A 13,142-nucleotide genomic window follows, 5' to 3' on the forward strand; every position below is an offset into this window, starting at 1 on the left:
CAGTTTCTCAAGTTGATTTTTCATCCTTTAAACAATCATTAAAATGAAAACTAAACAAAGCTTTGAAGTATTTCATAAAGAAATTAATGTCATTGTTACAAAATCCAAGTTCCTACTGTTCCTTGAATAATGGGCCAATAAATCAAGAGGTGTTGGGGTAAGAGATTGTGCCTATATTAGGAAAGCCAGCAAATGAAGATGGCAGACTACCATTTCCTCCAAGTCATGTGGAATTCAGACTTCTTTTATACTCAAAGGAGAGGAGTTGTAGCTAGTTGTTGCAAACTTCTTGGTGCTGACCAGACCCCAGAGGGGATGTGATAATCCTTTGTTTTTACTCCTATCCAACTATATCTGGTCAGGACATTTCTGGAAACCTCCAACAAGATAAACATTATTTTCTGTCCTAAGATTTTTATGTCTGAGTGAATGGAAAGAGTTATATCTTTAAAGTTCCGAGCCTTGAGAAAGGGCTATTAAGTATAATTCAGGTTCTAAGCAACACTCTTTTACAAAGGTGCAGAGCCACCATAACTAAGCACAGAGCACAGTGGGTGGAGCTAAAGGAATAAATACAATATGGAGTCAGGTTTGTTCTCTGTTACACCATTAGAAGGTGTGATTTTTTTCTGTTTTCCTTGATTTATAGAACTTCTGAGCTAGATAATCTGTTAACCTATAAGTCACATAAAAATCAGGGATAATTCCCTCACAGTTCCCATGCATTTGTGATATCACCAGCTATTATTTTTAAAATTAAGTGGATCCTGTCAATGTGCCAAGCATGCAAGTGCTAAGTCACTTTCAGTCATGTCTGACTCTTTGTGATCCTATGGATTGTAGTCCACCCAGGCTCCTCTGTTCATGGGATTCTTCAGGCAAGAATACTGGAGTGGGTTGCCATGCCTGGCAGGCTCTTTACCACTAGCACCACTGCCAGACATTAATGATATAAAGAGGGAAGAGCTAACACCTATCCTACTCAAACTCTTCCAGAAAATTGCAGAGGAAGGTAAACTTCCAAACTCATTTTATGAGGCCACCATCACCCTAATACCAAAACCTGAAAAAGATGCCACAAAAAAAGAAAACTACAGGCCAATATCACTGATGAACATAGATGCAAAAATCCTTAACAAAATTCTAGCAATCAAAATCCAACAACACATTAAAAAGATCATACACCATGACCAAGTGAGCTTTATCCCAGGGATGCAAGGATTCTTCAATATCCACAAATCAATCAATGTAATACACCACATTACAAATTGAAAAATAAAAACCATATGATTATCTCAATAGATGCAAAGAAAGCCTTTGACAAAATTCAACATCCATTTATGATAAGAACTCTCCAGAAAGCAGGAATAGAAGGAACATACCTCAACATAATAATCAAACCCACAGCAAACATTCTCCTCAATGGTGGAAAATTGAAAGCATTTCCTCAAAAGTCAGGAACAAGACAAGGGTGCCGACTTTCACCATTACTATTCAACATAGTTTTGGAAGTTTGGGCCACAACAATCAGAGCAGAAAAAGAAATAAAAGGAATCCAAATTGGAAAAGAAGAAGTAAAACTCTCACTGTTTGCAGATGACATGATCCTCTACATAGAAAACCCTAAAGAGTCCACCAGAAAATTACTAGAACTAATCAATGAATATAGTAAAGTTGCAGGATATAAAATCAACACACAGAAATCCCTTGCATTCCTATACACTAATACTGAGAAAATAGAAAGAGAAATTAAGGAAACAATTCCATTCACCATTGCAATGAAAAGAATAAAATACTTAGGAATATATCTACCTAAAGAAACTGCTGCTGCTGCTGCTGCTGCTGCTGCTGCTGCTAAGTCACTTCAGTCATGTCCGACTCTGTGCGACCACCTAGACGGCAGCCCACCAGGCTTCCCCATCCCTGGGATTCTCCAGGCAAGAACACTGGAGTGGGTTGCCATTTCCTTCTCCAATGCATGAAAGTGAAAAAATAAAGTGAAGTCGCTCAGTCATGTCTGACTCTTAGCGACCCCATAGACTGCAGCCCACCAGGCTCCTCCATCCATGGGATTTTCCAGGCAAGAGTACTGGAGTGGGTTGCCATTGCCTTCTCTACCTAAAGAAACTAAAGACCTATATATAGAAAACTATAAAACACTGGTGAAAGAAATCAAAGAGGACACTAATAGATGGAGAAATATACCATGTTCATGGATTGGAAGAATCAATATAGTGAAAATGAGTATACTACCCAAAGCAATTTATAGATTAAATGCAATCCCTATCAAGCTACCAACAGTATTCTTTATAGAGCTAGAACAAATAATTTCACAATTTGTATGGAAATACAAAACACCTCGAATAGCCAAAGCTATCTTGAGAAAGAAGAATGGAACTGGAGGAATCAACCTGCCTGACTTCAGGCTCTACTACAAAGCCACAGTCATCAAGACAGTATGGTACTGGCACAAAGACAGAAATATAGATCAATGGAACAAAATAGAAAGCCCAGAGATAAATCCATGCACCTATGAACACCTTATCTTTGACAAAGGAGGCAAGAATATACAATGGATTAAAGACAATCTCTTTAACAAGTAGTGCTGGGAAAACTGGTCAACCACTTGTAAAAGAATGAAACTAGAACACTTTCTAACACCATACACAAAAATAAGCTCAAAATGGATTAAAGATCTAAATGTAAGACCAGAAACTATAAAACTCCTAGAGGAGAACATAGGCAAAACACTCTCCGACATACATCACAGCAGGATCCTCTATGACCCACCTCCCAGAATATCGGAAATAAAAGCAAAAATAAACAAATGGGACCTAATTAAACTTAAAAGCTTCTGCACAACAAAGGAAACTATTAACAAGGTGAAAAGACAACCTTCAGAATGGGAGAAAATAATAGCAAATGAAGCAACTGACAAACAACGAATCTCAAAAATATACAAGCAACTCCTCCAGCTCAACTCCAGAAAAATAAATGACCCAATCAAAAAATGGGCCAAAGAACTAAATAGACATTTCTCCAAAGAAGACATACAGATGGCTAACAAACACATGAAAAGATGCTCAACATCACTCATTATCAGAGAAATGCAAATCAAAACCACTATGAGGTACCATTTCATGCCAGTCAGAATGGCTGCGATCCAAAATCTACAAGCAATAAATGCTGGAGAGGGTGTGGAGAAAAGGGAACCCTCTTACACTGTTGGTGGGAATGCAAACTAGTACAACCACTATGGAGAACAGTGTGGAGATTCCTTAAAAAACTGGAAATAGAACTGCCTTATAATCCAGTAATCCCACTGCTGGGCATACTCACTGAGGAAACCAGAATTGAAAGAGACACGTGTACCCCAATGTTCATCGCAGCACTGTTTTTAATAGCCAGGACATGGAAGCAACCTAGATGCCTATCAGCAGATGAATGGATAAAGAAAGCAGTGGTACATATACACAATGGAGTATTACTCAGCCATTAAAAAGAATACATTGAAATCAGTTCTAATGAGGTGGATGAAACTGGAGCCTATTATACAGAGTGAAGTAAGCCAGAAAGTAAAACACCAATACCGTATACTAACGCATATATATGGAATTTAGAAAGATGGTAACAATAACCCTGTATACGAGACAGCAAAAGAGACGCTGATGGATAGAACAGTCTTTTGGACTCTGTGGGAGAGGGAGAGGGTGGGATGAATTGGGAGAATGGCATTGAAATATGTATAATATCATATATGAAACGAGTCCCCAGTCCAGGTTCGATACACGATACTGGATGCTTGGGGCTGGAGCACTGGGACGACCCGGAGGGATGATATGGGGAGGGAGGAGGAAGGAGGGTTCACGATGGGGAACACATGTATACCTGTGGCAGATGCATTTTGATATATGGCAAAACCAATGCAATATTGTAAAATTAAATTAAAAAGAAAAATAAAGAGGCTTTCCAGGTTGCTCTGCTGTTTAAGAATCTTGCCAATGCAGGAGGTGCAAGAGACTGCGGGTTTGATCCCTGGGTCAGGCAGATCCCCTGGAGGAGGAAAAGGTAACCCATTCTACTATTCTTGCCTGGAAAATTACATAAACAGATGAGTCTGTCGGGCTGCAGTGTATGGGGTCACAAACAGTCAGACATGATTGAGTGGCTGAGCACACAATGACATAAAGTTATTAATAAAATGTATAGTTCTGCTGAATATATTTGATATTATGCAGAGATGCTGTCTGAAAATCAGGATACACACAAAATTACTCTCTTCAGTAACAGGATTTGTGATGAAGTTTAAAATTCCAGATTCCCTAGAGTTGTGGAAACAAGTACTTTTTGTGATGACTCCATTATTATATGTGCAATCGACAGCCAACTACTTTAGTTGTTTGGGGTATTCAACACTTTGGAGTTAAGAAACAGGCCCAGGTGATAGCTGCAGGGCCCTTTCAATATTTAGATTCTTTGATTCATTGCTGTCAAGATGCAACCCTACCCCAAAGCTACTTTCTGTTTATCCATATTTTATCATTCCATGAATATGATTCAGATTGTGCATTTGCATTCCAGGTAAACATATGGGCAAAGGCAAACATACACACCACACTCTTTAAATTGTTAAATAAATAAATGACAAATCAGCCATTTTGATGCTGAAAATAATGCATTACTAAAGACTGAGGTTGGAAGGAAAAATAACCTGAATATGAATTACTTTGAGATTCCCTTTGCTTTGAAAATGATCTCCAGAGGCATTGAAAATGGAAATTAAATTCTAAGGAAGTTTTAGGTGGTCTTTTTCCCTACAATAAATAAAATTATCCAAGTCATTTTGATTTCAATGATTTCATCTACTGAATCTATAAATTGCAAAATAGAGGCAAAGTGACTCTCGGTTTTCTTTAGCCAAAATTGCATACATAAAATAAATCAGAACAATACGTACCTGTGGCAGATTCATGTTAATATATGGCAAAACCAATACAATATTGTAAAGTTAAAAAATAAAAAAAAGAAAAAATAAATCGATAATTTGTCATTTTCAAGCTCTGCCTCTTACTGAATGAAGAGAGACATAAAGAGTATCAGTGTGCAATATCACATGAGCTTTGACATTGACCATGCAACTTAAAAAAAAAAAAATTCAAAGATGAACAGAAACATTTAATATTTAGAATTTGTTATTTCCTAATTAGAGAGAAGAAAAAGAATCAGAGAAACCATATGAATAAAATATGTAAACACATTAAATGAAATGTAATATCCTTCTTTTCCATTCATCTTACAGCAAATGCAAAATTTATCTCAATGTTCCATGGGTTGGTTGCTTTATCTTTTTAAAAAAGTGCATAAAATCATTATTTTTCAGGTGTTATTTTGACACGTCTTTTAATAAGTTCTAATTAAATCTCTGTTTAGAATTAATAGACAAAAATAAACCAGAAAACCTTACTCAAAACAAACAAAAATAATAAACACTGAAGGTCTTTTGAATGTCTTATAGGAAACAGTCCTGTTTTCTCTTCTAGAACTGTCATTTTTCAGAATTCTCAGATCAAAATTCCATAGGAAAGAGAACGTCCTTGATTTACCTTGATGCAAACTTACACTTAAGAGACCCATTTCTTTCATTTTGCTTTCTATTGTATCTTTTAGAGTTAATATTTACCACCCTTTCTTCTCTCATTCTTTTTTGTCTATCTCAATAGATGATAGATAAATATATAGATAGTTTTCTTCTAGATATTAAACACCTGTCTTCTAACCCACACTCCTGATATTATCTGGAAATTGCTTAAATATATTTGCAGCCACGATTAGAAAAATAATTAAACCTCTCCTATTTTACTAAGGGAGAAGGCAATGGTATCCAACTCCAGTACTCTTGCCTGGGAAATCCCATGGATGGAGGAGCCTACTGGGATGCAGTGCATGGAGTCGCTAAGAGTTGGACACGACTGAGCAGCTTCACTTTAACTTTTCACTTTCATGCATTGGAGAAGGAAATGGTAATCCACTCCAGTGTTCTTGCCTGGAGAATCCCAGGAACAGGGGAGCCTGGTGAGCTGCCGTCTATGGGGTCGCACAGAGTCGGACATGACTGAAGTGACTTAGCAGCAGCAGCAGCAGCATTTTACTGAGGACAAAGTAAAACCGGCATAAACAAATAATCATCAAATAATAGATGTTATTGACACATTTATATTCCTCAACCTGAAATATTTTCCTCTTCTAGCCTTATCCCTTGGTCCAACACCATTTAGGTATCAAATAAAATATAATTTCTCTTATATAGTTCTAAAGAAGGCTGAGCAATGAAGAACTGATGCTTTGAACTGTGAATATTCATTAGAAAGACTGATATATTCCTAGTGAAATAGGAGAATGAAAATATGGCTTAACATTCAAAAAATGAAGATCATTGCATCTGGTTGTATCACTTCATTGCAAATAGATGGGGAAAGAATGTAACCACTGACAGATTTTATTTTCCCAGGCTCCAGAATCACTGCAAATGATGACTGCAGCCTTGAAATTAAAAGACACTTGCTCCTTGGAAGAAAAGCTACGACCAACCTAGAGAGCATATTAAAAAGCAGAGACATTACTTTACCAACAAAGGTCCATCTAGTCAAGGCTATGGTTTTTCTAGTGTGAGTTGGACCATAAAGAAAGCTGGGTACTGAAGAATTGATGCTTTTGAACTGTTGTTGGAGAAGACTCCTGAGAGTCCCTTGGACTACAAGGAGGTCCAACCAGTCCATCCTAAAGGAGATCAGTCCTGGGTGTTCTTTGGAAGGACTTATGCTGAAGCTGAATCTCCCAGTACTTTGGCCACCTGATGCCAAGAACTGACTCATTGGAAAAGATCCTGATAATGGGAAATTTTGAAGGAAGGAGGAGAAGGGGATGACAGAGGATGAAACGGTTGGATGGCATCACTGACTCGATGAATATGAGTTTGAGCAAGTTCTGGGAGATGGTAAAAGACAGAGAAACCTGACATGCTGCAGTCCACGAGGTCAAAAAGAGTCAGACATGACTGAGGAACTGAACAACAACAATTGAAAAATCTGGCTGCAATGCAAGAGACCCGGGTTTGATCCCTGGATCAGGAAGACGACCTGAAGAAGGGGATGACTACCCACTCTCATATTCTTGCCTCGAGAATTCCATGGACAGAGGGGCCTAGTGAGCTGTATACTCCATGGCATCACAGAGGGTTGGATGTGACTAACACTTTCATGTGACTAACACTGGAGTGGTGGTGAAATGGTGCTGGAGCCGCTGTGAGGAGATACCCCAGTCCAAGGACAGAGAAGCTCCAGCAAGACAGTAGGCACTGGAGTGACTTTGAGGAGATACATAGCAGAAGCCCCAGCAAGATGGGAGGAGGGGCAAAATCACATTTAGAATCAAATTCCATACCCACCAGAGGTGCTCAGATGGCTCAAACAAACCTTGTGTGAACCAGGACCCAGAGACCCCACAGAGACTGAGAGAGAACTGTGCTTGAGTGTCTCCTGTGGTGGTATGGGTCAACAATGGACTGCCACAGAGTCAGGGGCTTTGGGTGAAGTACACCTGGGTATGGCATAAGCCCTCTTGGAGGAGTTTCCCATTAATCCCACCATAGAGCTGCTAGAACTTACACAGGACTGGGGAAATAGACTCTTGGAGGGCACAAATAGAACTTTGTGTGCATCAGAACCCAGAAGAAAGGAGCAGTGACCTAACAAAAGACTGACCCAGCCTTGCTCATGAGTGTCCAGGAGTGTCCGGCAGAGACATGGGTCAGCGGTAGTCTGCTGCAGGGTTGGGGGCACTGAGTGTAGCAGTGCATGCATGGGACCTTTTGAAGGAAGTTGCCATTACTCTCATTACCTCCACCATAGTTTGGTCTCAGGGCAAACAACATGGAGGGAACACAGCCCCTCTCATCAGGAGAAAATTGGATTAAAGATTTACTGAGCATGGCCCCTCCCATCAGAAGAAGACCCAGTTTCCCCCTCAGTCAGGCTCTCCCATCAGAAAGCATCCATAAGCCTCTTATCCTCCTCCATCAGAGGGCAGATAGACTGAAAATCACAATCACAGAAAAGTAACCAATCTGATCACATGGACCTCAGCCTTCTCTAACTCAGTGAAACTATGAACCATGCCATGTAGGGCCATCCAAGATGGACAGGTCATGGTAGAGAGTTCTGACAAAACATGGTTCACTGGAAAAGGGAATGGCAGACCACTTCAGTATTCTTGCCTTGAGAACCCCGTGAACAGTATGAAAAGGAAAAAAGATAGGACACTGAAAGATGAACTCCCTAGGTTGGTAAGTGCCCAATATGCTGCTGGGGATCGGTGGAGAAATAACTCCAGAAAGAATAAAGAAATGAGGCCAAAGCCAAAACAACACCCAGCTGTGGATGGGACTGGTGATAGAAGTAAAGTACATGCTGTGGGAGCAATATTGCATAACATTCCATGGGCCCTGGAATGTTAGGCCCATGAATCAAGGCAAATTGGAAGTGCTCAAACAGGAGATGGCAAGGGTGAACATTGACATTTTAGGAATCAGTGAACTAAAATGGACTGGAATGGGTGAATTTAACTCAGATGACAATTATGTCTACTACTGTGAGCAAGAATCCCTTAGAAAAAATGGAGTAGCCATCATAGTCATCAAAAGAGTCCGAAATATAGTACTTGGATGCAATATCAAAAACAGTAGAATGATCTCTAACTTTTCAAGGTAAACCATTAAATACCAGAGTAATCCAAGTCTATGCACTGACCAGTAATGCAATGCTGAAGAAGGTGAAGTTGAACCATTCTATGAAGACCTACAAGACCTTCTAGAACTAACACCCCCAAAAGATGTCATTTTCATTATAGGGGGCTGGAATGCAAAAGTAGGAAGTCAAGAAATACCTGGAGTAACAGGCAAATTTGGTCTTGGAGTACAGAATGAAACAAGGGAAAGGTTAATAGAGTTTTGCCAAGAGAACACACTGGTCATAACAAACATCTTCTTCCAGCAATAAAAGAGAAGACTCTACACATGGACAGCACCAAATGGACAATACTGAAATCACATTGATTCTATTCTTTACGGCCAAAGATGGAGAAGCTCTATACAGTCAGCAAAAATAAGACCGGGAACTGACTGTGGCTCAGATCATGAACACCTTTTTGCCAAATTCAGACTTAAATTGAAGAAAGTAGGGAAAACCACTAGACCAGTCAGGTATGACTTAAATCAAATCGCTTACAATTATGCAGTCAAAGTGACAAATAGATTCAAGGGATTAGATCTGATAGAGTGCCTGAAGAACGATGGTCAGAGGTTTGTGACATTGTACAGGAGACGGGGATCAAGAAAATCCCCAAGAAAAAGAAATGCATAAAGGCAAAATGGTTGTCTGAGGAGGCCTTACAAATAGCTGAGAAAAGAAGAGAAGTGAAAAGCAAAGGATAAAAGAAAAGATATACTCATTTGAATGCAGAGCTCCAAAGAATAGCAAGGAGAGATCAGAAAGCCTTCCTCAGTGATCAATACAAAGAAATAGAGGGAAACAACAGAATGCTGAAAGATTAGAGATCTTTTCAAGAAAATTAGAGATAACAAGGGAACATTTCATGTAAAGATGGGCACAATAAAGGACAGAAATTGTATTGACCTAACAGGAAGAATTCAGTATCTCTTCTAAATATATGCTGAGTGCTGTTATTACATGTTGGTTTTTAAAAATACAAAATTAATTATGTGCTTCAAACAAATTTTTCATTTATTAGATATTTCATCTCTTTTGATCAGTCTGAAGCTTTTCAATAGATTTTACAGTAAATGCTGCATATGTACAATTTGTTAAAGTATGTGTATTTAATGAGATTTCACCCATAGCTGTTTTAGTTTCTGTCTTCAGGAACTCAGGATAAATACTAATTTATTCTCTTTTGCCCTTAGAGGCACTCAGCCAAGCAGTTAGAAAAACTATGTTCCCTTCCAGCTATGTAACTTTATAATAGGTTACTTGCTTTGTTAATTTACAGAATTACAGCATGCTATACTTTTTGACAAATTAAATCAAAAATAGCAAATGTAAAGAGAAGAAGTAGTAAATTTAAGAAGGTTAATGATAATGATACTGTACCATGGCAAAAACTTATAGAATTCATTGTTCACATGTCACATCATGAGTCACATGTCAGTATATGAATGTATCATAACAAGTTTAACTCATAAATATATGATAAAGAATCTAGTAGTAATTCCATAAGTTAAAGAATTTGAAATCATAGAAAATTTGTCTCCCAAGAGCATTCTTCTGTCAGTCAGAGGAGTAGTTTTGGGAAATATAAAAATGAAGTCTTGTTCAAGGGTTTCAAAAAGCTTGTCCTGAATGTAAATATAATGGTTTATGATCTGAATTTCAATGTAGGCCACCTATCAAGTACAGTGGTTTGTCTGATGCTAGATGATTGTTTTTGCTGTTAAACCATAATCATCATTAGCATTTTAATTCTAATCATACAGACATAATTTATAATTTTTATTAGAATGTCCTTATAGACACAGTGGGAGAAGGCAGTGGCACCCCACTCCAGTACTCTTGCCTGGAAAATCCCATGGATGGAGGAGCCTGCTGGGATGCAGTCCATGGGGTCGCTAAAAGTCGGACATGACTGAGGGACTTAACTTTAACTTTTCACTTTGATGCACTGGAGAAGGAAATGGCACCCCACTCCAGTGTTCTTGCCTGGAGAATCCCAGGGACGGGGGAGCCTGGTGGGCTGCTGTCTATGAGGTCGCACAGAGTCAGACACGACTGAAGCGACTTAGCAGCAGCATAGACACAGTACAGGGCTTCTTTCGCTTATAACTTTGATAGTTAACTGGGAAAATGACTTACTTGACCAGTGGTATTCCTAATAGGGTCAAGGGATAAAGCTAAGGTGTTTGGTTCCATAATTATTTAAAATGCCCTCAATTCAAGATTGAGCCCATCTTTGCATGAAATGTTCCCTTGGTGTCTCTAATTTTCTTGAAGAGATCTCTAGTCTTTCCCATTCTACTGTTTTCCTCTATTTCTTTGTATTGATGACTGAGGAAGGCTTTCTGATCTCTCCTTTGGAACTCTGCATTCAAATGGGTATATCTTTCCTTTTCTCCTTTGCTTTTCACTTCCCTTCTTTTCACAGCTACTTGTAAGGCCTCCTCAGAGTGCCACTTTGCTTTTTTGCATTTCTTTTTCTTGGGGATGGTCTTTATTCCTGTCTCGTACAATGTCATGAACCTCCATCCATAGTTCATCAGGCACTCTGTCTATCAAATCTAGTCCCTTAAATCTATTTCTCACTTCCACTGTATAGTCATAAGGGATTTTATTTAGGTCATACCTAAATGGTTTAGTGGTTTTCTCCACTTTCTTCAATTTCATTCTGTATTTGGCAATAAGGAGTTCATGAGCTGAACCACAGTCAGCTTCCAGTCTTGTTTTTGCTGACTGTATAGAGCTTCTCCATCTTTGGCTGCAAAGAATATAATCGATCTGATTTTGGTGTTGACCATCTGGTGATGTCCATGTGTAGAGTCTTTGTGTGGATCACAATACACTGTGGAAAATTCTGAAAGCGATAGGAATACCAGACCACCTGACATGCCTTTTGAGAAACCTATATGCAGTTCAGGAAGCAACAGTTAGAAATGGACATGAAATAACAGAATAGTTCCAAATAGGAAAAGGAGTATGTGAAGGCTGTATATTGTCACCCTCCTTATTTAATTTATATGCAGAATACATCATGAGAAACACTGGCCTGGAAGAAGCACAAGCTGGAATCCAGATTGCCATGAGAAATATCAATAACCTCAGATATGCAGATGACACCACTCTTATGGCAGAAAGTGAAGAGGAACTAAAAAGCCTCTTGATGAAAGTGAAAGAGGAGAGTGAAAAAGTTGGCTTAAAGCTCAACATTCAGAAAACGAAGATCATGGCATCTGGTCCCATCACTTCATGGCAAATAGGTGGGGAAACAGTGGAAACAGTGACTGACTTTGTTTTTTGGGGCTCCAAAATCATTGCAGATGGTGACTGTAGCCCGGAAATTAAAAGATGCTTACTCCTTGGAAGGAAAGTTATGACCAACCTAGATAGCCTATTCAAAAGCAGAGACATTACTTTGCCAAAAAAGGTCCGTCTAGTTAAGGCTATGGTTTTTCCAGTGGTCATGTATGGAAGTGAGAATTGGACTATAAAGAAAGGTGAGCGCCAAAGAATTGATGCTTTTGAACTGTGGTGTTGGAGAATACTCTTAAGAGTTCCTTGGACTGCAAGGAGATCCAACCAGTCCATCATAAAGGAGATCATTCCTGGGTGTTCATTGGAAGGACTGATGTTGAAGCTGAAACTCCAATACTTTGGCCATCTGATGTGAAGAGCTGACTCATTTGAAAAGACCCTGATGCTGGGAAAGATTGAGGGCAGGAGGAGAAGGGGACAACAGGGGATGAGATGGTTGGGTGGCATCACTGACTTGATGGACATGGGTTTGAGTGGACTTTGGGATTTGGTGATATGTAGGGAGGCCTGGCGTGCTGTGGTTCATGGGGTCGCAAAAGTCAGACATGACTGAAGGGCTGAACTGAACTGAATAGTTCAAGATTGATCTCACTTTTTAAAATGATCAATCTGTGTCTATTACATGATACAGAATAAGGTGATCTATTAATATTCTGAAAGCAAAATGCCATGTGAATGCCCATTTTTACAGAATCCAGGAAATAATTCTCAAAAGGGTTCATAAAGTTTCAAATATGTTAGAGTTCACAAGAACTCTTTTTAAAAAGCATTTCCAGAATTGGTTCTTCTGATTTGAGGAAACCCAGAGAGTGATGAAACCTTAGAAATATAAACCAAACTATGTGAGAGCCTTATAGTACTAGCAGACTTGTAACAATGATTAAAGATTTCAGTTACAGGCCATCCTGTTAAAGTCACATACATATGATACTGCAAAACTAGTGACCTCCAGTTCATGTTTTTATAATGTGTGTTAAATGCACCATTGGTTAAATAATCAGATATTGTTTTTCATTAGCGTAACAACATGCTGTTTGTTTTACCAGA

Source organism: Bos javanicus, chromosome 26, assembly GCF_032452875.1.
Source record: "Bos javanicus breed banteng chromosome 26, ARS-OSU_banteng_1.0, whole genome shotgun sequence".
In the NCBI taxonomy this organism is placed as follows: domain Eukaryota; kingdom Metazoa; phylum Chordata; class Mammalia; order Artiodactyla; family Bovidae; genus Bos; species Bos javanicus.